This window comes from Podarcis erhardii (genome assembly GCF_964252035.2).
Source record: "Podarcis erhardii genome assembly, chromosome: 6".
Taxonomy (NCBI): Eukaryota; Metazoa; Chordata; class Lepidosauria; order Squamata; family Lacertidae; genus Podarcis; species Podarcis erhardii.
Window position 1 is genome coordinate 45,483,526 of NC_138510.1, and position 23,640 is coordinate 45,507,165.

At 42.7% G+C, this 23,640-nt stretch overlaps 1 long non-coding RNA gene across 1 annotated transcript in view; it reads right to left on the reverse strand.

Annotated features, from left to right (window-relative positions):
* Nucleotides 1-958: 958 nt before the first annotated feature.
* LOC309343684 overlaps nucleotides 959-23,640 on the reverse strand; it is a 34,216-nt gene continuing 11,534 nt past the window's right edge. Inside the window, exon 3 of the long non-coding RNA XR_014157368.1 lies at nucleotides 959-1,060. This is a non-coding gene — a long non-coding RNA (uncharacterized lncRNA). The remainder of the gene's footprint in view (nucleotides 1,061-23,640) is intronic.

A 23,640-nucleotide genomic window follows, 5' to 3' on the forward strand; every position in this document is an offset into this window, starting at 1 on the left:
ATCAGGGCAACAGGGCACTTTAATTGTGCAAACCTACATTTCCACTATGGAACTGAATCCTCCCCCCCCCCCAAAAAAAAATACAACCCAGAAGCAACCTGTGTGTGTGGCTGGTATACAAGGGTCTGCATGCACGTATGGTTTCATGCCATGTTTTTCCTAGCTGGAACACACCATTGGGCAGTCATGAATGAAATGTGTCCTTGCTGTGCGTTTCTCACTCCACTCAGCGCTTTGCTTAACATTCAGCCTGGTGAACTCAAAAGCTTGCTCACTATTTTGTGACAAAAAAACATAAGAAGAATCTGTTGGATCAGGCCAATGGTCCATTTGGTGAAGCATCTTCTCACAGTGGCCAACCAGATGCCTCTGGGAAACTCACAAACAGGAGCATTTCCTTCTCCTTTGGGTTCCAGGATCTAGTATTCAGATGTTGTCTCTGACCATGGAAGGCAGAGCTTAGCCATAGCAGCTAGTAACTGATGCTAACCTTGTCCTCCATGAATTTGCCCAAGCCTCTTTTAAAGCTACCCAAGTTAGTGGCCACCACTGCCTCCTGTGGGAGCATGTGCCACAGTTTAACTGTGTGAAGAAGTACTTTCTTTTACCTGTCTTGAATCTTCCAACACACAGCTTCACTGGCGTACTAACGTTATGAGAGAAGGAGAAAAAGTTTTCACCATCTGCTTTCTCTATGCCGTGCATCATTTTATAAACTCCGATCACGTCTCCTCTCCCTCACCTTTTCTCTAAACTAAAAACTCCCCAATGCTTCAACCTTTTACTCACAGGGAAGTTGCCCTCCATCCCTTTGATCATTTTGGTTGCCTTTTCCAACTCTGCAGTATCCTTTTTGAGATGAGTCAACATTTCAGTTGGTCACGATTAAAGAGATTTGGAAAGTTTCAAAATAAAAGTGGCAGTTTTAACTATAAGACACATACGTTAATGTAACTTACCTCCTCCTCTATCTGGCTTATTGGGTGGATTTCTCCCTGCAAAAGCTTATCTGGCATGCAGAGTCCTGGCAAGCAGTGCCCAAGAGATGACATCATGGTCCCTGTCATGAAATATGTAGTAGTTATTGCTAAAGTGGCCTTTGAACTTCTTGAGCTACTATTAATTTGTAAGTTTCAAGCTTGCTCACACAAGGCAGAAAGTGGGAAAGAGTTCTTTTAAAAATATCTAGCCAATGTGAAGTTTTGCACTTGAAAAACAAATGGAAAAAAAGATGACGCATCTAAATCGGAGGTGTCAAATGTAAGGTCCAAGAACCATATCATGTCAATGCAGGTCCCCAATGCAGCCTTATCCCAATTCATGCAAATGATCCTAACCCCTACTTTGAACTATTTCTGTGACAACTACCAGCAATTACGGCAATACTCATGTTAAGAAGAGAGAATTAGTAAAGGGGAGGTCAGAAATGTCACACACAAGACAACATAGAACAGAGTTTTCCAAACTGTGTGTCGTGACACATTAGTGTGTTGGCTGCAGTGTGTAGGTGTGTCACACAAACACTCCTCACGCTCCTCCCGGGGCTGGAAAGGGGCTAGTTTAACGTCCAGTTTGCTAGTAGAATTGAATTATCGTGTCGTGAAATAATGCAAAGCTGAATTACTGTGTCACAAAATGATGCATGTCTAAAAAGTGTGTCACCAACATGAAAAGTTTGGAAAGCTCTGACATGGAAGACTTAACAACAGAATGATTCTGGATGTTGTGAGAAGTTCTTTCATCAGCTGCCTTCAGAGCTGAATATGAAAAGATGGACTAAAATTTGTTAAAACAAACAGAGATTGCATTACCTGGGGACTGAGTTTGCAGGCTTTGCAATGTGATGTCCCACATTTCAAGATATCATGCCCATTACCGCTTCTGTCCCTTATTTTAGAGGGCAGGGGTTACATGGGACAACAATAAGAATTATAATGGCCCGTTTTTGGAGTTCCTCCTTCACAGCTGTCAGAATAGATCTCATCCCACTGGATCAAATAGGATCAGCTGTGTAATCAGATAGCGCAAAGATGAGCTGAAGGAACACATGTAACAAAGCGGCTGGAGGAAAATCAATAATATAGATTTTGTTGCCATTCAGTCAACATCACATAAGAACCTAGACCTCAGCAAGTTGAAGATCATGTGCTGATTGCCTTAACACTAGAAAAGTGTTTAGCTCTAGGCCAACTTCAGCTCTTTACAATCAATAGCAACGCAATAAGAATCAATAGCAGTAGGACCCAGCAGTATCCCAGGGGACTATCCCAGGGGACTATACCTATCAAGTTGATTATAGGTATAGAAAGACAAAGGTAGGATGGGGAGAGAGAGAGAGCTTGCAAGAAGAACTGAGTGGGCAAAGCAGTATTTGCAAGCAAAAAGGGATTTCTCTGGGTACATAAAATATATTGTATTTTTTAAAATTGTTTTATCACATTTAAAACCATGAAATACAAATGCTCATCCATCCCAGCAATAAATGTGCAACATGTTCTTACACAAGCCTTCCTCCAAATAATCCTGGAAACTGTGGCTTACCTCTCACAGAGCTACAATTCACATCACCCTTAAGCTGGGACAGTGCAATGGGAGCTCACCCTGTCACATGGATTTAAACTGCCAACCTTCTGATCGGCAAGTCCAAGAGGCTCAGTGGTTTAGACCACAGCGCCACCCACTCCCTTTTACACACACACACACACACACACACACGGTAATCAATTTAGTCAGAATAACTGGTGGAGTTTTGGCAATGAGATAATAATCTTTTGGGGGCCAAGGGCCACATTACCATGAAATCAAATTCCCAGAGTGTGGTGCCACACAAAGACATGCAGTCACACACACACCACTTAGCATGGACACAGCCTTAATATATGCAAGCCTATGCGTAACACAGATGCACCCTATTTCCCCTTCTCCCCATCCCATTCATAGATTATTTATGAATAATGTGGAAAATCAAAACTATTTCCTTTATTGTTTTTAGGATGTTTACATGAACTTCCATCAACAGCTCTAATCTATGAAGAATCTTGAATAGCTCGTACTGTGAGATTTCCATTCTATATCTGTCAATAGCCACAGAGAAGAACCAACGGGAGTGGAGACAACAACCATTTTGTAGCTGCTGGGGAAAAGGTCAGAGTCGGAAAGTGTGCTGAAATGTCAGAGATCATGGGCTGATGCAGTTGTTACTTAGTTGTTGCGGGAATCCAAACATCATTCTCTCAGCAGCCCATCTGTTGTGATAAATGTCACTTTATTTCCCCCCGGCACTTAACCGCAGTCCGTTGTTGCCGGGAAATTTTTGCAGGAAGAATTGGTGCGGGGGAGGGGCAAAGTAGCAGCGGCAAGCGAAGAAGGGTTTTCCAGGAAACAAAAATCTTTTGCACTATCAGGTTGCGGAAGTCAGCGGTGTTGTACGTCTTACCTTTGACCTTGTGGGATCACGTTGACAGCAGATGCTTCCTAATGCTGGCATGAATGCATGCGGAGACTTGGAGCCAGCAGGACTAACGGCCCGTGCACCACAGCACCGAAACTTGAGTCAAGCAAATGTATGGCTCAGATACCTTCAAACTTCGGTGTCAACATGGAGCCCTTCTAACAAGGCTTCTTTTTTCAGTATTAGTTTTCTTACAATTATATCCTGCCTTTCTTCTGAAAGCCCAAGGATGCTTCTATCTCATAGAGCCCAAAGCCACATATAGTTCTCCCCATTCAGAAACTGACCAGACCAGTTACAGATAGGTAGCTGTGTTGGTCTGCCATAGTCAAAACAAAATAAAAAAAATCCTTCCAGTAGCACCTTAAAGACCAACTAAGTTAGTTCTTGGTATGAGCTTTCGTGTGCATGCACTGTGTATCTGAAGAAGTGTGCATGCACACGAAAGCTCATACCAAGAACTAACTTAGTTGGTCTTTAAGGTGCTACTGGAAGGATTTTTTTTATTTTGTTTTGACCAGACCAGCTTAGCTTCAGCAAGGATGTAGCTTTGTGTTAAGACTATACCCTGGATCAGTCCAAAGACCAATCTAGCAACCTGTTTCTCACAGCTGTCATCCAGATGCCTCCAGGAAACCCATAAGCTATGAAGACCAAACCCTGCCTCTCCCCCTATGTCCCTCCCAGCACCTGGGATTCAGAGGTACTCAGAGTTGGCATTTTGTGGTAGAGCATCTGCTTTGTATGCAGAGGTTTCCGGGTTCAGTTGCTGCCATCTCCAAGTAGGGATGGGAGAAACCCGCTCCCTACTATCCCAGAGACTTCTGCATCTTGTCTTCCCTCCTTGTGTCTGTTTGGAGTCAGTGCTGTATGGAATGTGGCTCCATGAATATCATTTTTTTTTTCTTTAAAGGAGGAAAGAATTCTAATAAGTCTATCCCATCTCCTGCTATTATCCCCTATAACTTTTCTATCCTTTTCGTTGTTGTTTTCTTTTGGTTCTAAGCAGCCCCCCTCTGTAGCAGTGGAATATATGCCTCCTGTGATTTTAGGCTCCCCTTCCAAAAAAAAGTGGTAAACAGGCAATGTGCACACCATGCACTTAAAGCACGTGCACTTATAGCACATGGTGTGCTTGAAAGCACACCAGTGCAAGTAGATAAATAAGTACCGCTGCGATGGGAAGGTAAACGGCATTTCCATGCGCTCTGGTTTCCGTCATGGTGTTCCGTTGTGCCAGAAGCAGTTTAGTCATGCTGGACAAATGACCCAGAAAGCTGTCTGTGGACAAACACTGGCTCCTTCAGCTTGAAAGCAAGATGGGCATCACCCCCATCTTTGACTGGACTTAACTGTCCAAGGGTCCTTTACCTTTACCTTACCTATAGGAGCAATATGCTCCTGGGGGACAAACAACAGGAGAGGGTTGTTCCCTACATAGCCAACTTGTGGGTCTTCCAGAGGCATCCAGATCACCGCTACTGAAAACAGAGTACTACTCCCAAGCTGCAACCCTGTACCCATTTACCTGGAAGTAAGCCCTCTTGATCTCTCTGGGGTTTACTATTGAGTAGACATGTCTAGAATTGCATCGTACATGGAGCTTTGATCCAGTGCAGCAGGATTCTTCTTATATCCTTTCACTTGTTATTTTATTTGTTTAATTAATTTATGCCCATCAGTAAATAGCTCCAGAGTACACACACACACTTAGATAGATAGATATTGCTGCTCCCTCTCCCTACCCACCACTCAGCTTGTTTTAGATGGTGGAGACACTCAGAAGAGGGTCTCCAAAGATAATAGAATAAATGGTTCTTCAGGTATCTAGATCCCAAGCCATGCAGGGCTATAAAAGTAAGCATCAGCACTCTGAAACTGACTCAGAGTCTGAGTGAGAGAGAGTGCAGCCCTTTAAGCACAGGTGAGATATGTTGCCAATGACCAGTCCCAGTTGGTACCGTAGCAGCTGCGTTTTGGAGTAACTGCAGTTCCCAGCCTTCATGAGCAGCCCTTTGTACAATGCATCATAGTAATCTAACCAGAGGTTTACTAGAGCAGGGATAACTGTGGCTAGGTTTTCTCTGTTCAGAAGGGGCTGCAATTTGTACACCTATGTCAGTGAGTGGCAATCTTCAGTGGCATGGCTGGTTCTATGAGCTTCTCTATTAAACATCACCTGGCCTGTTACTGTTTCTAAGCTCCTCTAAACTAGCATTTTCTCTGCCTCATTTGAATCAGATTTAAGAGAGATGTCATCTGCATGCTGATGACACCCAACTCTAAAACTTCCGAGTTGTCTGATGTTAAAAATATCTTTTTAAATGATTCAGTCTCCTTTGGCAATAATGACTAAAAGCAAGAGGTGTAAAAAGTCAGAGATCTCTTTGCATATTTTCTGCCTCATCTTTTATCATTTGCAGCACTTTTTCATACGAAAGTAGATGTTAACAAGCATATCCTTCGTCATTGCAATTATGATGCATCATTCATCATTGTAACAACCCATTTTACAAACGGGAAGCAGATGCCTAGAGAAGATGAAATTATAAGACCAGCAAGGGTGCCAATGACTGAGTAGAAAGGTTAAATTCATGTCTCTCCAAGCCCATATTCAAGGATGCAAGGAATCTTCATGGTGGTGGTGGTGGTGGTGTTACAAGTCTCAGTGACCAGTGGCGTAGCGTGGGGGGTGCAGGGGGGGGGCCGGCAGCACCGGGCGCAACATCTGGGGGTTAGGGTTAGGGGGCGCAAATCCATGGGTTAGGGGGCGCAAATTACTTGCCTTGCCCCGGGTGCTGACAACCCACGCTACGCCACTGTCAGTGACAACGTTGTCTTACAACAACTTTGCCCTTGTGGGTTTATATCCCTGTTCCTGCTCTTTGAGCTGCCTCCTTTTAAAGAGAATCATTGTGGTTACTGGAGTGCCTCTTGCTGGGTGCTATTAAACACATCCTGGGAATACATACAGTATTTGGTTAGCTTGCTCCTTGCTAGAGTGTTTGCCCCTGATACGAAACAGACTTCATTCCCCTTTGCATATGTAACCAGCAGCGTGGGAGACACTTCTGTGTGGTGTAAACTTGTTGTGAAACAGGCCATGTGCAAATAACATGATCACAGGGGTGGGCTCTGAGTCCCCCACCCCCATTGCAATCAATGCTCTTCCAAGAGGGAGAGGGCCCATTGGATGGGACAAACTCATGCAGTCATCCCTCCCTACGTGGTTAACATTATTCACCAGCGATGTCGCGTGGTGCTGTGTGCAAGTGGTTCCCACACTTGAAGGTGCACATTTGAAGGCGGTTTTTGTGGTAAGAGGTTCAAATGATAGATGTAAAAATGCCTCCTTTATGGACTTTTTAGAGGAGCAAAGTAACTCTGGGCGAAGTGCTGATACAAAACTCAGCTGGTTTATTCTCTCAAATATTAAACGTCACCCCACAGCTGGGTCTCAGTATGAGAATCATGTTGGCTCAACAAGAGAAACCCCTGGGGCCATGACAACACCACTGAAAGATCCAAATAGGAAGCCATTCATTGTGTAAATATTAAATTTTCTGACAAGTTGTTGCCCCAACATTTTTGGATAAAAAATACTCATTTTTCTTTTACATGGATGTAACTTTGCTTTAACCAATGATGGTTGGTTGGCTGATTTTGCTGCTGCCTGCTTTAGTTCAGAGCAGTATATGACTCCCTCCATACACCGCAACTAGAGGAAAACTAAACAGTATTTTTTTAAAAAAAAGCACATTTCTTCTAAATCTGGAAACAGACTTCAAGGCACAAGGGACAAGACCTTTAACTATGTTGATTTATATGCTGAAGTTATAAATTACACATTTACACACTAGTGTAAACACTCATAAAGCAGGCTTATATCCACAGTATTACATGCAATCAAATGCCAAAACACTAAACAGCTACATACATAACACTAGCTAGGAAAACACAGGGTATTAGCATTGCACTCCACAATCAAATTCAGAATCAATAGATGCACTGAGAGAGCCAGCTGCCACTCCATAGGGAAGTCAATAGGATTAAAATATTGATTCTAAATAGGCTGGGCAGTCTGAGCCTCATCTGATGTTAATTGTCTTTAATGTGTGATGAAAGCAATGAAACTTTGCTGAATCACACCAGCAGCTGATCTTGGCTCTTTGCATTTGGGACACACAGCTCCAAAGGAATAATCGGGCGGATGAGTTACATACACCTGCACTCCCCCCCCCCCCCCGAGAAAAGTCTTGCCATTTATTGCGACTGTTTAGAAGGAGGAGTCAAAGCTCAGCATATCCTTTGCAAGCAGAAGATCCTAGGTCCAATGCCTGGTGAAAATGATTTTAGGTAGTGTAGTCACATTTAACTGACAGTTTCCTGTGCCTTTAAAGTCTTGAATGAGATACAGAAAGGCATGAAAGGAGCCTTATTCTCAGGGTGTAGATTAATTTCTTATTTAGGTGTAGTGATATGAACAGTTTACAGTGATAGGGACAACTTCAAGTGGCAATCTCAAACTCAGGTTAGGAAATACTTTTGCCTGATCCCAATCGCAGTTGACAGTACTGAGGGCTTTAGTACTGGTCTGTGAGCATTAGTTTCAGAATTCACTGTAAACAACATCTCAGCATCCATTGATGGTCACATCCTTTCCCTTTAATGCTGTCTAGTGTATTTCCATGCTAAAATTCATACAGGAAAAATGATTGGGAAGGTCAGTAAAAATGATCTGGTAAGTGGAATATCTCCCATACAAGGAGAAATGGAAGAATAAAGGGATTCTTAGCTTTGGAAGAAAATGCTACACCATTTGACAAAAATCTGTGAGATCAGTAATTATGTGAATGCAGCCCATGAACAAGACACCCTTATTGGAAAGGTGTATGTTTTTATACAGTGCAGTTCATATATGTAGAACAAATTGCCATGGGGATTTGCTAAGGTCAAGACTGTGTATAACAGGATTTTTAAAAGGGTAAGACAAATTTATGGACAGGTCCATCAAAAGCTATTAGTGAAGAAAGATGTTTATGGTGTCTTCAAGCCTCAGAATAAATGTTGGATCACTCTGCATTTTATCTAGCACGTCAATGCTGGCCACCAATTAAGGCCAAATTCTGATCTAACCTGACAATTCTTGTCTGCTTTTGCCATTTTACAATAAGCCTTTACACATAACTAGAAACAGCACATGCTTTTAAAGAGTTGTCTTCTTCTTTCTTTGGCGATTACTTGTAGCCGAGTAAGATTGTCTTCCGTAAACATGGTTTTAACAATGAGTCTGTAAGTGACTGTGGAAGCGAATTCTGGACCCACATGTCCTTCCACAGTGGGGGCATTGGTTTCCGGGTGGGAGTTGATCACGGTGTGGATTTGCCAAGAGTGCCTTCCTCTTAGCATGTTTCTCCCTTGCGTCCTGAGTTCGAGTGTCTTCAAAGCCCATGACACCTTTGGTAAAGGCTGTTCTCCAACTGGAGCGCTTGCTGGCCAGTGTTTCCCTGTTGTCAGTGTTTATACTACATTTTTAAAGATTTGCCTTGAGGTAGTCTTTAAACCTCTTTTGTTGACCACCAGCATTACGCTTTCCATTTTTAAGTTCAGAATAGTTGCTTTGGAATACGATCATCAGGCATCCGCACAACATGACCAGTCCAGGGAAGTTGATGTTGAAGAATCATTGCTTCAACACTGGTGATCTTTGCTTCTTCTAGTACGCTGATATTAGTTCTCCTGTCTTCCCAAGTATGTGTAAAAAATGTTGGAGACATCGTTGATGGAATCTTTCGAGGGGTTGAGGTGGCGTTTATAAGTGGTCCATGTTTCACAAGCATACAGTAAGGTTGGTAGTACAATAGCTTTGTAAAGACGTATTTTGGTTTCCCTGCGAATGTCCCAGTCCTCAAACACTCTGAACTTCAATCGGGAGAAAGCCACACTCGCAGAGCTCAGGCAAAGCTGGATTTCAGCATCAATGTTGGCCCTTGTACGTGCAACAGGAAACACTGAGCAATCAAGAGCTCCCTAGTTCACGTCCCACTTCTTTTGGAGAGGCTTCATTTTAGAGGGAAAATTCACAGGAGGGATATAGTCAAGATGAAACGCTCAATCCTACCATGTTTTTTTTTTTAATGAATATTTATTGAAATTTTCCACATAATATAAACAACAAAAACAAAAAGCAAAAATTGAAAAAAAGAACATAAAAAAACCAATTAAAAAAACAACACATAATATTTTAAAAAGCCTATTTTTCTTTCACCTTCTTTCCCAGGCCTCCTTCCCCCCTCCCCTTCTTGCATTCCAATTTAAGTTATCTGCTCAACAAGTTCTTATCTTATTTCTCAACCTTAACTTAATAGTTTATTTAATCATGCTATTGTTTTACTTTTCTTCTTTCCTCCGTTCCTCAATTTATTTTTAGAAACCTTATTTCTATTTGATTTAAAAAATCAATTTTCTCTTATTCTTAAGCCTTTTTCCTAAAGTCGACCCAAGTTTCCCTTCCACGATTTTCCCACATTCCATAAAAATTACAAAAAAATATATAAAGAGAAAGAAAGAAAAGACTTAACACATTATATTTTTACACCCTTTGGATTCCCATATCCCACCCTCCCTTTCCCGGTTTTGATCCCCAAACCAATGTCCATCAGTCCATCTATTCTCAGCCTGGATCCCTCACGTCAGAGGCTCTTAAATCTCTCTCCATTTCTCTCTGCCGGTTTTTTTGATAGTCCTTTGTATTCAGCACCAAGTCTCGGAAAAGTTCTGTCCCAAAAGAGTCCATTTTTCTTCCAGGCAGGCCTCTGTATTTAGGAGTGAAGCTCAAATCTTGTTTCTTAAACCTTTTAAATCTAAATGTCCCAAAAGCTCCAGCTTCCATCTTGATCAAATTTGTACTAACAGGCCTCTGGCCTGCCTTGATCTTCTGCAGCATTATAGCTTCACTTTCATTTTCCTGCAAGTCCTCATATATCTCTAGTTCCACTTTCTCAGATTTCTCAGATTTCTTTTCTTGCTCAGCTGCAAAGACATCTGTTCCAACTTCAAGGGCTTTTGGTTCAACATCAAAGACTTGAGTCAAGTCTCTTCCAATTCCAGTAAGATTATTTACTGTTTCATTCAATGTTATTACCCTTGTAGTCAAAATATCGCTCTGTTCCTGGAACTCTCCCAGGAGATAGAAGGTCTTGTTCAACTCAGTGAGTATTTTTCCAATTGCAGCCATTTCTTGCAATGTCCCAAAAATCCCCTCTAGGGGGATTATATTTACTTAGTATCCTTCCAGTTCCAGTCCAAAAATCCAAAGTGACTTATTCTTTTTTATTCCCAACAATTTGTATCCAAATAGAGAAAAAATCTAACCGGCAAGGTTACCAGAAACAAAGTTTCCTTTTATTTCCCAACTTTGGCAGCTAGTTTGACAGCTGTCAAAGTCTTCTGTATCTTTTCAACAGGCTCTCTCGCGAATCACTCCCAGGTTCCGGGGGGTTGCACTTTGACTTTCCAAACCGACTCTTATCGTCCAGCAAAATTAGTTGTACTATCCAATCGTAAAATTAATAATTTATATCCGATGAAGACGAAAATATTTCTCTCAACTTTAGTTATCTAATCCTTGCTTTAATTTATCTACAAGGCGGGGGGGGCGGACTTCCTTTTTACACCTCCCCCGATCTTACCAAATTCAAAAGAAAAAGTTTCCTTTTTAAGTCCAAATTCCGTATTACTCACAGGTTGTTGCTTTTGGTCCGAATGATCAAAGGAAAAAGTCAGCGCTCTCCGTCCATGGCATGCGGCTTCACTCAGCAGGGGAAGCAGAGAACTCTCAGCACCGCGCCGCTCCCCGTTCCCCGTTCTGTAGCCTTTAAAACGGCTCCTTCACAGGTCGGGGGGGCGCAGATGGTGCCCACCGAGTCACCAGGTCCACAGGCTTCCGCGCCTGTGGTTTTTAAGGGCTCCCGCGTCGCCGCCGCGTCAGAACCCGACCCCTGCTGAGCCGATTCCCTCCGGAGCTCGGAGGGAATCCGCCATTAGGCGTTGGCGTTAACCCGGAAGTGCTCCACTCCTACCATGTTTAAGTCCCACTGGAATTAATGGGGCTTACACCCAGATAAGGCGGTATAAGATAGCAGTCTTTGCCCTTAGAATCAGTTATTACAAGGAATAATGTGCACATCAAAGAAAAAAAAGTGAAGAAAGGAGAAAATTGTCCCAGTTTTACAGCTGGATTAAGGAATGGAGAAACTTGTCCAAGGCTGCAGTCCTAGATACAATTACTTGGAAATAAGACCAAGAGAAATCAATTAAATCTATTTCAGACTACATGTGCTTAGGGGCTCAGAGACTATGAGCAAAAACCAGATCTGACTTCCTTTACCACAGAACTTTATCCCACAGCTGTGCAAATTCAAAGCATTTTCAGTGACAAGATGAGACCCAAATTATTTAGTTCTCTTTAGCCTCTTAGGAGCAGTCACAGGGAAAAAGCCAATCTCTGTGGCAGAATGGGGATATATTGTTTTGAGGATATTGTTGTTATTCTTTTAATTGGCAATTGTACTCCCCACAAGAATAGTGTTGTGAGTTTGGGCGTGGGCTAGCCTGCATGAAGGCTGAATCCCTTGTAATTACTGGGGTCCTGGATCCAGCAAGGGTTATAGTCTAATGGAGAATTCAGTTGTGGAAATAGCAAGGCCCGCTTCTTGGTGAGTTAATGGGCCTAAGCATGATTGTTCATGCAACAAAGGACAAATGAGTGAGTCCCCTCGCTCACCTGGCTGGTAGTGAGAAAGACAAAGTCAAACACAGAGTTGTGTTTGTGAGCTGGGCTAGAAGCAGGTTGTTGGAAGAAGCAAGGGAGTCATAGCTGTCCTTGACTTCTGCTGGAATCCAAGGCTGGGGCTATGCGAAAAGCAAGAGCTTCTGGGGTAGTAAAGCTGTGAGCCCCTTCATCTTAGGCTGAGGTTGTATGTATACAGTCTCCACTGTCCCTCATTCCAAGGAAACCGACCCCAGAGTAAGCACCTGGAAACTCTAGCATCCTGCACTGCTCAGAGCAGTCATAGACAAACTCCGGTCCTCCAGATGTTCGGGACTACAATTCCCATCATTCCTAGCTAACGGGACCAGTGGTCAGGGATGATGGGAATTGTATTCCCAAACACCTGGAGGGCTGAGGTTTGCCTATGCTTGGCTCAGAGTCTGGGGTGGTGTGCACCACTAGTTTCCGTGCGGTGAGGTGCTGAGAAGAACCCCAGATGCAGAATGGCAATTGCCAAGGTTTTCTAGCAGGAGAGAACACAGGGGTCAGCAACCTTTTTCAGCCATGGGCCAGTCCACTATCCCTCAGACCACATAGTATGACGGACTATATTTTTTGAGGGGAAAATGAACAAATTCCTATGCCCCGCAAATAACGCAGAGATGCATTTTAAATAAAAGCATACATTCTACTCATGTAAAAACACACTGATTCACGGACCGACCAGTCCCCCCCATAGCTGTCAATGTTTTCCTTTTTTAAAGGGAAATTCCCTTATTCCGATTAGGATTCCTCGCAAGAAAAGGGAAAAGTTGACAGCTATGCCCCCCACCACTGCCGATAGCCTTTGATTCCTACTTCAACCGTTCGGTAAGGTTAACTTGATCCTCACCCCACCCTTTTCCTGATGTAGCTCTTCACTCCTCCTTGGTCCCTAGTGGATGGGGACACACGCACCATTTTGTGGCTTGCTTCATGTGCCCAAATGTATTGGGTGGGCCCTGATGGAGATGATGCAATTAAAACAATGTATTTCTGCTGAATTGGAAGGGTCCAACAGTTCAGAAAGCGACAACTCAGGCTAGATGAGTGTAAGACTGAAATGAAGGCATTCACCTAAGCACATGAATAGAGAAATGAGACCACATTCACTCCTTGGAGAGAGCTGCTTTTAACCACACTTTTGGAGAGGAAGGAAAGCTGGTCCAGCAGTATGCAAGTGGAGGATGGCTTTCATAGGCCAAACACATGCAAATTAAATGGATTCATATGAGCTACCAGCCGCCAACACACCAGGTACTAAACCCAGGACTTGCTCCAAGAACTTATTGTAGACAACTGTCAGGTCGCAACAGCAGTCTCTTGAAGAGATTTCCCTCATTCCCTCTTCTTCAGCTTCTGCACTTGCAAATGTACTATTCATGGGAAAGAAAATAATGGCATGTAAAGTGAAAGGCTGCATCTACCGAAACACTTGAATCCTGTGCTCTAGCTCTGATGCAGAAATGTTTGAAGCATGCTTGAGCACATGCATGCAAGACTTTTGGTAAACCCAAGCAGGTCCCTTACACTGAATCAGATTACTGATTGCTAACGCAGAGGACTTTCCCTAATGTGCTTCCTAAAATTCTTTTAACTCAGGGTTGGAGAACATGTGGGTGTCAAAATTACAGCCCCCATCACCCCTGAACACTGGCTAGAGAGCCACGGGTTCTCCATCCTTGTTTTATTGGGAGGTGTCAGGGATAGAATTTGGGATCTTCTGGTTGCTCAGTCACAGCTGTGATCTTTTCTTCAATTTAGCCTAAACCAGCAAGCTGTGTCTCCTGAGGCTGTTCCTACATTTGGTCCTGAATATGTTGCTAAACTACCATTCCCATCACCCCTAGCCAATGGCCATTCTTGCAGGGGCTGATGGGAGTTGTAGTTCAGCAACAACTGGCAGGCCAAAGTTTCTGTGCACTGCTCTGGTTCGCCAGAAGCGGCTTAGTCACGCTGGCCACATGACCCGGAAGCTGTACGCTGGCTCCCTTGGCCAGTAAAGCAAGATGAGCGCCGCAACCCCAGAGTCTTTCACAACTGGATTTAACTGTCAGGGGTCCCCTTTACCCTTTACTGTACCTCAAGTGTGGCTCCTGAGATGTTGTTGGGCTGCAACACCCATGAGTCCCAGCCAGAATAACCAGTGGTTACAGATAGTGGGAACTTAGGTCCAGCAACATCCAGCAGGCCACAGGTTCTCTGCTACAACAAGGCTCACTGCAGCATAAGTTCATGTTTTTCCCTGCCTCACATAAAGTGAAACTGAAGGCTGACCACATATCTGGGAGCCTGCAAACTTCATCCAAGTTTGCTTTTTGGTCTGTCTGGAAGATAATCCCTTTCAAAGGCGGTTCATGAATCAATAGCTCTTAACAACTTGCAGTCAGAAATTATAAACAGTGACCAAAAGCAGCTAACAGAATGCCTGTTTGCTGACATAGGAACTAGAACAGTTATTAGGTGTTGAGTGCAGGACTGCTGACTCCAAGTGTCCTAGAAAACATGAGTGGGGCCCATGGGATTGGTTTATCAATATGAGATTTTTAAAAGAAAGGCTATTTGCTTTATACTTTCTAAAACTTTAGGGTCTCTTTTCAGTCATAACATCTTGTTTTTCTTCTCAAGCAGGAAGGTTAGAAATGTGAGATTTGCTCAAGGGTGTGTTTAAGGCTGGGGCCATTAAAAAAGAAAAAAAGAAAGCTGAGATCTTGTGAGACTGTCTCTAAGAAACAGCTAAAAGTCCTCAAGATAAAATCATAGGATTTAGTAACCCTATAATTTCACGTACCAAAAATTACATTTAATCAGCTAAAACAGACAATATGCAAAAAAGCAAATGGCATAACTTGACTACCTCTAATTTTCGTTTCCCTCTTTTGCTCTAATAATATATATTTTCTAGTTATGCTCAGCAATGTTTTCAAATATGTTTATGACCTTAATCTGACCTGAGAAAGTTCTGATTAAGTTTTTGCATCATAAACTTGAATGCAGTATTTAGGCTGACTTGTAATAATTTTATTCAATGCTTTATCTTATATAGAAGTGTATTTGTGGGGAAATACCTGCTTATTTTTTAAAAGATGAGCTCAGTCCATTAGCCTTTTTAGCATAGGCTTAACTAGAAATCCTTATACTTTGCCTCTTGTCATGTTATAGAATTTGTCACCCTTAACCTCAAAAGAACATCACACTGAACATTTCCTTGGGGAAAACCCATTGAAATCAGTGAGGCTAAACAGGGATAGGATTGCACTGTAACTAAGGGTGTTAATTTCACATGTTGTCATGGTTAGGTTCCATAAGCCAGGATAATAAGTGAATGGGTGAACTTTCAAAATTGAGATTAGAGATTGCATCCTGGATGAATCTCTGCAGTATGTACTGTGGCAGCTGTCATACAATCTAGCATAAGGGCAGTGTGGTGTATATGTGCAATGGCATGCAAGCACGAAGCTCAGAATGCAGTATTGGGTCCAGAATTCAGCTATCTATCAGTTTTAATGAGGTGAGGAAAGCAAGTTTCTAGTCCATATGGTTGCAAAGATTTGATTTTGCTAGCATCTAATATGTTTATGCCATTTTTCCAACCAAGTTGAGCTCATAGCAACTCACAACAATAGCAAAGATCAACAAATCAAAACATTTCCTTTTTGTATTGTTGTTGGCATCTATCTGTCTCAAGAGACAATGGAGTGCACCTCCAGGAGTGAAATCAAACTGCTGTGTTACCAGCACCGAAGTGACCTCCCCAGGGTGCTAGAGAGGTCCTAGGCTGCCCAGATGACAAGACCCCACTCTTGGCCTTACTGATGTGGTCCAAAGGAAAGCAGAGCAATAAGTTTGACACCAACTTCGCTGGATGAATCAAAACAATGTAAAATAGCAAAATCACCAAAAAACAAAACAAATCAATCACAGGTTTGGAAGTATTTGGGCAAGAACTGAATAGGGCAGCATCTCCAAAAGAAGAAGAAAAGCAACTCCCCATCCCCCCCCAAAAAAATGACAAAAAGGATGTCAATTTGCATAAGACTTGCATATGCTAATTTATATGTATGGATGCAAACAGCTGTATAGATACAATTATTATAATTTGAACAGAAATAGTGGAGAAAGACTGCATGTCTGTTCAGTCTGCTGTCCAGGTACTAACAGCTGATGGGCAGCTTCAACCCCCCTCCCTATCTGTGCATTATAAAGCCAGGCATGGTTATCCCTTTTCTGGCCATTCACTACAATAATTTAAGACAGTGTAGGAAAAGGTAACACAGGAAGTGGCCCTCAGACATTCTGGAAGACGTGATCAGCATGATTCCATTCAGGATTGACTCCAAATCCCAAAGAGGAGTATTAATTCCTGAGTTTTCTCACCCTGTAGAAAACCTGTGATTTTATTTGCACACGTTGTGTAATATGTCAAGACATTTTCCCCTTGCGTTTTCCTTCCCCACCTCTATTCTGCTTAACAAGACATCTGTTTATTTCCAGAAGCTCTGGCCAGGACTAAAGCCAACTGCGCAAATATTTTGTCACTTTCACAAATGCCACTGCTAGATTCAACATTCAGAATGGAGCTATTAGAGGTTGGGTGTTTTGTTTTTTTAAAATTTCCAAACATGGTTTCTTCAAGATGATGTATGTACAGCCCTTAGAAAAAAAATAGCTACAATAAAACCCTTTCAACTGCACTTACCTAGGCACTGAGACAGCACTTTAAAGGGGAAAATGTTACCTATGTAAAGGGGAAAATACCCAATGTATTTATTACTAAGCTCTTCTAAGAGAATTCCCGGGAAACATTGCTGAAGTGTGGACAAGCAAAGGTCTATATTGGTCTACCCTGACCACTCTAAACAAGTCTGCTGCCTCAGAAGCAGTGAAGGAAGCTGCTCCATCACCAGTGTAATACAGCCTGGTCAGCTTTTGTACATGGTAAAAGGCAGGAGGCACCATTTTGTCCTTCACCTCAGGTAACAAAATGTGTTGGGCTAGCCCTGGAGCTGTATGTCCCACATGCCCTGCATCCCATAAGCTAGCCTGGACACTGTTCCGTTGTCATTGCTGAAACAAGATTCAGCTGCCAGTCCACAGAGTACGAGAGGTGCCCTCTTGCCCTTCATCTTGAGTTGGACCTAAAAGCTTACTCCCAGGTAAATATGCCTAAAAATAATGGGAGCATTAAGATATTTTGAGACTCTAAACATCTACATTCATTCCCAGCTCTTTCTTCTCCTGCCAATGCTCAGTGCAAGTACACAGAAACAGTCATCCAAACTTGCAGATACATGCACACATTTTCTCCTTGTCCTGCTAATCCCAGCTCTGATTTATGCCACATAATAGGAAAAAAACACAGTATTCTCTTGTTCTTATAACTACCATTTATCTTATTCATAATCAAGGCCGATGCCTGCCATTCCTCTGTCATGTAATAACAGAACAATCACAATTTGCTGAACTCAAGGTTTGTGTGGGTGTGGGCATAAAAGGAGCAAATGTAGTAAGAATAATGAATTCCCCAGAATTTAGTGTTGTCAAATAATTTCACTATGGCAAGAGGAACAACCTGGCTGAAGCCTATGTATAAGATCCAGACAGCAGACATATAGCACACTACTTGGATAGAAGACTCTGGTACAGCAGCTTTGATTTAGGTCTCTTGCCCTATGTGACCAGTCACAAAGTAGGACAGGGCTCCTGTTCCTTGAATAGTTGTTAGGATACTCATGTGACCTACTTTACAGAGGACAGTCTCATTTTTAAAGGTGTTCACTGTTGGAATAAGTTTCTGGTGCTATTTTGGATTCAAGGTAAAGAACCATAGGAAGGGAGAGCAGGAACCTTGAAGTTTTCCATCAACAACAGACTGAGCAGTAGACTGTGTAGGTGAACAGGTCACAAGCAGTCCTCCCCACTATGGTGAGATGTACTGCATTCCTATTTAAGCGATAGCAATCCTTTCTAAATTTGCGTACGTAAATCAGCATATGCATATATTTTAAGCAAATGTCCGTCCTGTTTTGTCCTCTTCTTCTGATGATACATTTCTTTGCTTTTTGGTGATACGTAACTGACCACCCTAACAGCTGCACAGAAGAGGGAATTACAGCTTGTTGTGTCATAATGCAGCAGGACTGAAACATTTCCTCTTCTACACAGTGATATAGGAATCCTGCTCTCTAATCCCCTGGTCTTCAAGGTCAGAACACACTATTGGGTCACAGGGTAAAGAAGCACAATCCACCACACAAATGTAGGGTGAAAAAATGAAAGCATCCACATGCAAGGTCTGAAAAGCATACAGGCTACTGCTTTAGTCTACTGCATTTGTTCACCCTGGCGTCCCTTAACTTCTTGAAGTATAAGAGACACATAGAAAATAATTCCCTATACAGGTATATGAAGATTCCATGTGGTTCCATAGTGGGAAAGAGAGCCACCTTCAGCTCAAAAGAAGCATTTGATGTTGACCCCCAATATGCTGGCCGAAGTCTGGAAAGTTGGTGATGGGAAACCTGTTGGGGTTGCAAGCTGCCTGCTCCACATTTACTAAAGAGGTAATCCCTAGAACTCTTTTTTAAAAAATGTGGCTGGCAACTCTAATCTAGAAAGGGATGCCATGATTATTATCTTTGTGATCATTAGTTTATGGAGACTTGGAACTTGCAGGGAAACAGAATGTCAAGAAGGCCATGCTGGGATTTTCCAAACGGCTGTGTCTAGATGTATCTAACTGGAGGGTTCCTAGGGCAAAAGTAATGGTTTATTCACAACAGGTTTTGCTTTGTATTACTACATCCACCTAAAATGAATGCTACCACACACACTGTGCTCATTGTTATGAGGGAGGCAAGTGGAAAAGTCAAGAGTCCACAGCATATCAGATCCATTTATCATCTGATATTTGTATTGAAATTTATGGGGAAATGGTGTGCTCCAGGCTGCAGAATTAAACACAACTTAACAGCATCTGATTTTGCGGTAGGGTACAATTTCTACATGCTCACTCCAGAGGAACTGGGCTGCTTTTGCTACAATTGGGTGCAGGGGATTTGTTGCTGTTGTTTAGTCGTTTAGTTGTGTCTGACTCTTCGTGACCCCATGGACCAGAGGACGCCAGGCACTCCTGTCTTCCACTGCCTCCCGCAGTTTGGTCAGACTCATGTTTGTAGCTTCGAGAACACTGTCCAACCATCTCGTCCTCTGTCGTCCCCTTCTCCTTGTGCCCTCCATCTTTCCCAGCATCAGGGTCTTTTCCAGGGAGTCTTCTCTTCTCATGAGGTGGCCAAAGTATTGGAGCCTCAGCTTCACGATCTGTCCTTCCAGTGAGCACTCAGGGCTGATTTCCTTAAGAATGGGTACGTTTGATCTTCTTGCAGTCCATGGGACTCTCAAGAGTCTCCTCCAGCACCATAATTCAAAAGCATCAATTCTTCGGCGATCAGCCTTCTTTATGGTCCAGCTCTCACTTCCATACATCACTACTGGGAAAACCATGGCTTTAACTATGCGGACCTTTGTTGGTAAGATGATGTCTCTGCTTTTTAAGATGCTGTCTAGGTTTGCCATCACCTTTCTCCCAAGGAGCAGGCGTCTTTTAATTTTGTGACTGCTGTCACCATCTGCAGTGATCATGGAGCCCAAGAAAGTAAAATCTCTCACTGCCTCCATTTCTTCCCCTTCTATTTGCCAGGAGGTGATGGGACCAGTGGCCATGATCTTCCTTTTTTTGATGTTGAGCTTCAGACCATATTTTGCGCTCTCCTCTTTCACCCTCATTAAAAGGTTGTTTAATTCCTCCTCACTTTCTGCCATCAAGGTTGTGTCATCTGCATATCTGAGGTTGCTGATGTTTCTTCCGGCAATCTTAATTCCGGCTTGGGAATCATCCAGCCCAGCCTTTCGCATGATGAATTCTGCATATAAGTTAAATAAGCAGGGGAACAATATACAGCCTTGCCGTACTCCTTTCCCAATTTTGAACCAATCAGTTGTACCATATCCAGTTCTAACTGTAGCTTCTTGTCCCACATAGAGATTTCTCAGGAGACAGATGAGGTGATCAGGCACTCCCGTTTCTTTAAGAACTTGCTATAGTTTGCTTTTTTTAAAAAAAATATTTTTTATTAAGGATTTTCTTGTTTTACAGAAGTGTAGTGCCTCGTATTTTTTTCTTCTTCTTCTTCTTCTTCCATGTAACGTTTTTACAAGTCCGTTTCATTTGTTGAGGCATTAGGGGGAGAAGAAAACAGAAAGAAAAAAGAAAGGGGGGGTGGGGAGAGGGAGGATGGATGGGGGTGGGGTCGGGTGGCGGTGTTTCTATTATGTTTAATGTATGTAGAGTTTGGTGTCAGCGTTGCTTGTGTTGTTCACTTGTGTTCCTTTGGTGGTGAGAGAGGTTGGGGTTGGCTTAGGGTGTGATTGTTTGCTTGTGATTGGCTGTGGTGATCTTTGTTTTCGTGTGTGAGTGAGGTGGGTGGGTGTTTTGGATCAGGTTAGCCATATTGATTTGTATGCTGTTGGTGGATTGTTGTCATTGTCCTGTTGGGCTGTGTATGTGATAAAGGGGAGCCATACCGGGGTGAAGGCGTCTTCTTCTGTTTGTCCCCGTGTCAGTTTCAGTTTATTAGTTAATTTTTCTAGTAGGGCTGTTTCCCATACTATTTGGTACCATTGGTCCATGCTTACTCCTGACAGGTCTCTCCAGTGTCTGGTTATGATGTTTCTGGCTGCTGAGAGCAGGTGGGTTATGAGTTCTTTGTGGTGCAAATGGGCATTGTTGTCTTGGAAGATGTTTAGTAGGGCCAATTCTGGGGTGATGTTTATTACTTGCTTAGTTATTTTACATATTTCTTGTATGGCTGTTGTCCAGAATAGTTGAATTTTGGGACACTCCCACCACATGTGGAGGTATGTGCCTGAGGAGGTGCACCCTCTCCAGCATTTTGGTGAGGTTCCTGGGTGTATTAGCGCTAGTTTCCTTGGTGTTAGGTACCACCTGTAGGTGAGTTTCAGTGTGAGTTCTTTTCTTTTTGTTGATATGGATTTAAAGGGGGGTTTAGACCACATTCTGGTCCATTGAGTGGGGTTAATCTCATAGCCTATGTCATTCTCCCATTGTTTTTTGATTGTGTCTAGGGGATTTGCGGGATTTTGGAGTAGTATTTTGTATATTGCGGATACCGTCCCTTTACCGTTTCCCTTTGTTGTTAGGAGGAGGTTTTCGAAGGTTGTCAGGGGCCTAGTTGCTGCTGATTTTACTGTTGGGTTGTTTAAGAAGGCATGTAGTTGGTGTTGTGTTAACCAGGTCATTTGGGTGTCTTCTAGTTTGTCTTGTATTTCTTGTGTTGACAAGGATTTGTTATTTTTATAAAAGTCTATTAGGCGATATAAGCCTTTGGTTCGCCAGGTTTTTGTCTGGAGGTTTTGTGCTGCATGGTAGAATAATGGGTGGTACGCCAGGGGGATTAGTGGGGATGGGTTTGGGGATAGTTTGCCTATTTGTGTTTTCCATGCTTTGAGCATGGTCTGTGTGTACCTGTTAAGTGTTGTGGGAATTTTCTTTAGTTTGTTTGGGAGGAGTGGGTATGTTGTGGTGCAGGTGTTTTCAATTGTGTCCCTCTCTAGGTGTACCCATTGTTTTGTCTCATCTTCTAGTATATATGGGATTATATGGCGTATTTGGTTGGCATTGTAATATGCTTCTATGTTGGGGATTCCCCATCCTCCTTCTGAGGTGGGGAGGTGCAGGTATTTGGGGCTTATTCTTGGTTTTTTATGTGAGAAGATGAAAGAGTGTAGTTTTCTCTGCCAACTGCGAAGTTGGGTTGAGGGGATCCAGATTGGGAGGGTTTGGAATAGGTAGGTTAGTTTTGGGAGTGTGATCATTTTGATCATGGCTATTTTGTCTGAGAGAGTGAAATTCGTGTTATTCCATCTCTTTAGGTCTTTGTTAATTTGTCGCCACAGGGGCTTGTAGTTGTGGAGGTACAATTTATTGAGGTTTCTGGTTATTTGTACCCCTAGGTATCTGAACTTGGTGTGGCAAAGTTTTATTTTGGTGACCTTCGTGAGTTCTTTTTGGGTGTGAGGAGGGGTGTTGAAGCACATAGCTTCTGACTTTGTAAAATTTACCTGTAGGCCCGACACCATTGCAAATGTGTTGAGTTCTCTGATTAGGGAGGTTGCTGTGCTTATGGGGTCTGGTGTTGTGACCATTAGGTCATCTGCAAAGAGCCCTAATTTATAGGTTTTGCCTTTTATTTCCACTCCCTTGATGTCTGTGGCTGCTCGGATGCGGATTGCTAAGGGTTCCAGAGCCAGGATAAATAAGAAGGGAGACAGTGGGCATCCTTGTTTCGTGCCTCTTTGGATAGCTATAGTATTAGAATCCATATTGTTAGTTCTGCATTTTGCTGAGGCTTGGGAGTATATTTGTTTGAGGATTTGTAGGAAGTTGGGGCCAAATTTCATGTTAGTTAGTACTGCTAATATGTATTTCCACTCCAAGCAATCAAAGGCTTTGAGGATGTCTAGGGACAAAATTGTCAATGGGAGTTTGGTTGCCTTGCTGTGTTCGATCAGGTTCAGTAGTTTCCTGATGGGGTCTGTTATATTGCGGCCAGGGACAAAACCAGTCTGGTCTGGGGCTATTAACTTGTGTAGGAAGATTTTTAGGCAGTTGGCCAAGATTGATGTGAATATCTTGTAGTCTTGGTTTATTAATGAGATTGGGCGGTATGATTCTACTTTGAGGCTGTCTTTTAGTGGTTTTGGGATGGAGACTATTTTGGAGTGGGTCCAGGTTTTGGGGATGGGGCCCCCTTTTATGATGTCGTTGAATAAGCGGGTCATGTAGGGCATCAAGGGTTCTTTGAATTTCCTATAGAATTCTGCTGTGAAGCCATCTGGGCCTGGGGCTTTGTGTGGTTTCAGGTTTTTGAGGACCGCATCTATTTCCTCTGGGGTGATAGGGCTGTCCATGAATTCCTGTTCCTCATCAGTTAGGGTAGGTATGGTCAGTCCTGCTAGAAATGTTCTGATTTCCTTCTCTGGTGGGTTATGGGAGGTGTATAGGTTGGAGTAGAATTCTGCAAATTCTGAGGTTATTTCTTCGGGGGAGAATGTTATGTTGCCGTCTTTTTTGGTGATGCAGTGTATTCTTGTTTTGAGTGCTTTTTTCCTACATCTATTTGCTAGTAATCTAGAGTTTTTCCCTTCATATTCGTAGAAACGTTGTTTAGAGTATAGAATGTTGATCATTGTTTTGTTAATTTCTAGGGAGTCTAGTTCTCTCCTTTTTTGTTCTATAAGTTTGAGGAGTTTTTTAGATCCTGTTTGTTTGTAGCATGATGAGAGGGCTGTGATGTCT